The following is a 4,685-nucleotide window of genomic DNA, read 5'->3' on the forward strand; positions in this document are numbered from 1 at the left end:
AAAAGAACAGAAGGTTTGTCTTCATTGTCAAGAACATTTCTGTAACTTTAACTTATGTATATTTAAACCAGGAGATAAATAAAGATAGCAAATTCTGATCAGTACTTATCTAGAATGCCAGGTGTGCCCGGTATAACTCAGTTATCTTCCCTCTCCTGGGGGCTGTCTCTGCTTGGGAAGGAACCTAAAGCATTTGATCAATATGGGCACTGCTGATGTCATACGTGCCCGGTGAGGCTCCTCTTGCGTTTCTACACGAGAATTCATAACCTATCTGTGGCCTCTTTAATTCACCTGCAGCCATCACTTGTTTCCTCTGGCATTCCTCCTCAACAGTAACAAAAACTCTTCGTTTATTAGGTTTCCATACGTCCATCACCTAAGAAAACATACTCTTTACGGAGTCAGGCACCCACGATAGATGTAAACTTGACCACTAAGAAAAAAGAAGGAACATTTCAGAAATTTGGAGACTCCTTACAGCGTTCTCCAACAATTCTTCAGTCAAAAGGTTTGTAATGCATGGTGATCTTTCCATGAGATGTAGAGTACATTCTCATCTCTCATGAGCACATAGCCTCAACAGCTGCTTAGCGGATATCGCACTTTAAACAGGCCTGGTCCTGCATTGTGTACAATGAGAAGAAGTAGTTGAAATGATGAAATAGCCAGGTGTTTATATATGTATATCGTTTATCTTTTTGTTTCCTTTGCTATTGTTCCATGCATTTTTTAGGCATTTAATTTTTCCTGTTTGTGAATTCTCTGTTTATGTCCCAATACCAGTTCATATTATAGTATTTTTCTTTGAATTTGTATCTGTTGTTTCTTTATTAAGGACTTCAAGCTTTGCAATAACAAAATAATTTAATTCAGAAATTAATATTTTTATTTTATAGCAAAGAAGATCATTGAAACAATGAGCTCTTCAAACCTCTCAAATGTAGAGGCAAGTAAGGAAAATGTGTCGCGACCCAAACGAGCCAAACGGAAATTATACACAAATGAAATCTCCTCGCCTCTGGATATATCTGGCCAAGTGGTGAGCTGGCGTTTCACTTTTCATCAGTATAAACTTCCTGTTTTTTTGTTTTGTTTTCTCAAGAATTCCTAATGTTAGTGGTACTGATGATTTGAATCTCTACTGTGTAGACCATATTTCTTAAGACAGCCAGTGCTGGCGATGCACCTTTATCATAATGACACATAGACACCTCATCAGTGTAAACAAGTGTCAGGCTTTTTGTATTTGACAGTTTATCATAGGAATATATTTTCATTAGTAAAGTTGTTGCTATTTTGTAATTTTTTTGCATCTACCATTAATTTTTTTTATCTTTATCATGAACCTTGTATAAATGTGGGCCCAGATGCGCCTGGTAAGAAGATGCAGCTGACATGTGGCTGTGTCCTCGCACCCTGGCCGAGAGCCCTCCAGGTTCTGCTCGGGAGATGGTTGTCGCCCTCCTGTATGGCTCCTCCTCTTCACGCAGGACCTTCTGTCATTAGAAGGAATGCTCAAACTTTTCTGTAATTCTCTTGTTTGCTTAGTGGATGAAAGTAAAGGCAGAAAAGTAATTAAAGAATAAAAAATATTCAAAAGGAAGTGGTCAAGAAGAGCCAAGAGAGACTTTTTGTTTGTTTTTTTCTGCAGGAACTGCCAGATGTTAGATTGATGCTTGAAGACACAGAGTTAGAGTCACTTAGGACATTGGGGCTGTCCTGCTAGTTACCGTCTGTGCGATTAGTATGTAATTTCAGTTCTTGGCTGAGAGTTATTTCTTAGTGGCAGAATACTGTACTTTGTAAGTTACATACTCATTGCCACGGTGGAAGATCCATTTCTTAAAAATGATTTGAGACGGGCCCGGTGCGGTGGCGCAGTGGTTAAGGTCCTCGCCTTGCACGCCCGGGATCCCATATGGGCGCCGGTTCTATCCCGGCGGCCCCACTTCCCTTCCAGCTCCCTGCCTGTGGCCTGGGAAAGCAGTCGAGGACGGCCCAAAGCCTTGGGACCCTGCACCCACGTGGGAGACCCGGAAGAGGCTCCTGGCTTCGGGTCGGCATAGTATGGGCCCGTTGCGCTCACTTGGGGAGTGAATCATCGGACGGAAGATCTTCCTCTCTGTCTCTCCTCTCTGTATATCTGCCTTTCCAGTAAAAAATAATAAAAATAAATCTTAAAAAAAAATGATTTGAGGCAATTGCCTCCAACTTTCTGGTAATTGTTTCAAACTATCCATGTCTGGAATTTAATACAGATTGTAGGTTATTTTTTAATTTTAGAATTGTGCAGCTAGATATTTTACTAAATCGATTACTTTTTTAGGCATGCATTTTTATAGGAAATGGTTTGCCTCTGGTGTCTGAGGACAAAAAAATGCTTGTTTATGTTATTAATTAAGTGGATGAGCTTATCATCTGTTTCAAACTAGCTTTTTTTTGTTTTTCACTTACGTTTGCTGAGACTGTGAAATTACTGATTTCAGATTTTAATGGACCAAGGATTGAAGAAAAGTGACTACCAGATTCTAAAGCGAAGACTTCGAGCAAAAATGGAGAAATGAATGGTTCATGGAGGAGCTCATTGTCAGCCCTACTTTATAAAGATAACTGTATTGGTTCCTTAAATACCTCTGTATAGAGATTACTGATGGCTGCCCAGGGCACTGGAGGCTAGGGGCGGGTCTGCCCCGCCCCACAGGAGGAGGGGCCACAGGAGCCGGTTACGTCACCTACCTGGCGGGATTCCAGTTGGCCAATGGCACACCTGAATGGACATTCCTTGCATAGTTGGGACACGAACAGCCCCTTTGCCCTCCCACGTGTGTAGATGGGTATAAAACTCCCAGACACGTATCTCAGACGCCCTTTTCGCTTCCCTCTTCCTTCCCTTCTGCGCGAGGGGGCCCAGGAGCGGATTTTCCAATAAAGCTTCCATCTCAACTCTGAACAACTTGCCGATATTATTTCACCAAGCAGGCGGTCGGTCGGTGGACATTATCTAACATTTGGTGCCGGGAACCCGGGAAGGGATGCGTGGGCTCCCTAAACTGGTTGAGCTCCCCCCTTCCTCTCTCCACCTCTAAGCCGCCAGCCCCAAGGCCTTTGCCGGCTGCGAAGCGACAGACGTGAGGTAAGCCCCTCCGCCCTGCTCCTCCTGTCCCAAAAAGTACTCCCCCAACCTCCTGCAGACCCCCCAAACCGTGTACACGTGGTCTGCCTGTCCTGAGCCCTCAGCGAGACGGGGGACGCCCTGGTCGTTGACCGGCTCCCACCTATCCAGGGCCCTCAGTGGGTTGGGAGACGTCCCCCCTACTGACTGGCCCTCCTTAACGGGGAACCAGGTTCCCCTCTAGTCTAAATTTCAAAGCGGGGACGCCTTCTTTGTGTTTAGATTAGCCGTGAGATACTTTATTGGGACAGGATGGGCAACGAAATGTCCCGAGCTCATGGCCCCCAACCCCCTTAAGCTGTTTATTGGCCAATTTTAAAACCATGGGTCTGGGCCTGGACTTACGCAGAAAATGCCTTGTCCATTTTTCAACCGTGGCCTGGCCACAGTACGTGTTGGAAAAGGCTCCAAATGGCCAGCGGAAGGCACGTTTGATTTTCAGATCCTCACGGAATTTGGTAATTTCTGTCCTCGCGAGGGTAAATGGTCTTAAGTTTGTTATGTGGAAGCTTTTTGGAGACTCCGTTCCTGCCCTTCCCTATGTTCCTCCTGTTCCACGACTCAGGTTCTCCTGGCCAAGGCTAAGCCCTCCCACTCTCCCAAGGATCTCTTAGACTTTTCACCTAACCATACCTTTTCTGAGCCGCCAGAACTTTTAGGACTCCACCCAGCCCCCACTTCTTCCCCACCTGCTTCTCTGCCAGCCTCTTTACCTGCACTTTCGCCTCTCTCGGAGCCTTTGGCCCATCCACCTTGTACGTTACTCCTCCAGTCCCTGTGCCATGTTCCCCAAGGTCACCTCCTCTTTGGTCACCTCTTCTACGCCCCCAGTCCTTCTGTAATGTTTCCAGACTCCTTCACTTACTGAATAGCCACTGGATTCCAGTGTCACTTTTGCTTCACCTTCTGTTTCTCTGCTATGTTCCCACCCCTCCCTTATTCTATCTACTCCCATATCTTGCCCCACCTAATTCCACCTAACCCCATCATTCTCTTTGTTCCTCCTTTTTCCCTCTGTGTGGACATCCTTGCTGCACAGAAGGTCCCTATCCTTGCCCAAGGACCTCTCTGACCTCTACCTCACATTTTCCCCAACTCGCCTTTCCCCAGTTCGTTCTCCCCCACTCAGAACCTTCTTCCTTCGGATCCTTCACTTCCTGCGCAGGTACCATGTTCCCAAGCCCCCTCTCTCCACTTCCTGTTCTGACGCCATCTTCCCAGCTCCCCTCCCACTCCTCCATGTGGTAGGACCCCATCCACCATTTTGCCTTTCTCCTCCACCTGATGGGACCCTGTCCACCATCTTGCCTTCCTTCATGTGGCAGGACCCTGTCTGCCATCTTGCCTTTCTCCATTCTCACCCTCAACCTAACCTGCTCTCCCTCTTTGGTTCTTCTGACTTAACCCCAATAATGCCTGATTCCCTGCTGCTGCTGCAGCAACTGCTTTTAACTCTTTTTCCTTTTGTCATCCCCACCCCCACCCCTTATCTAAGATGGGTGGGATAAAA

At 46.2% G+C, this 4,685-nt stretch overlaps 1 long non-coding RNA gene across 1 annotated transcript; it reads left to right on the plus strand.

The window, feature by feature from the left end:
- The first annotated feature begins 476 nt into the window (after positions 1-476).
- On the plus strand, positions 477-2,521 carry LOC121153468. Its single transcript, XR_005883398.1, has 3 exons — positions 477-511; positions 900-1,042; positions 2,490-2,521. It is a non-coding gene; the product is annotated as an uncharacterized LOC121153468 (long non-coding RNA).
- The last annotated feature ends 2,164 nt before the right edge of the window (positions 2,522-4,685 follow it).

Source organism: Ochotona curzoniae, unplaced genomic scaffold (genome assembly GCF_017591425.1).
Source record: "Ochotona curzoniae isolate NIBS_2020 unplaced genomic scaffold, NIBS_Ocur_1.0 contig_2692, whole genome shotgun sequence".
Classification (NCBI taxonomy): domain Eukaryota; kingdom Metazoa; phylum Chordata; class Mammalia; order Lagomorpha; family Ochotonidae; genus Ochotona; species Ochotona curzoniae.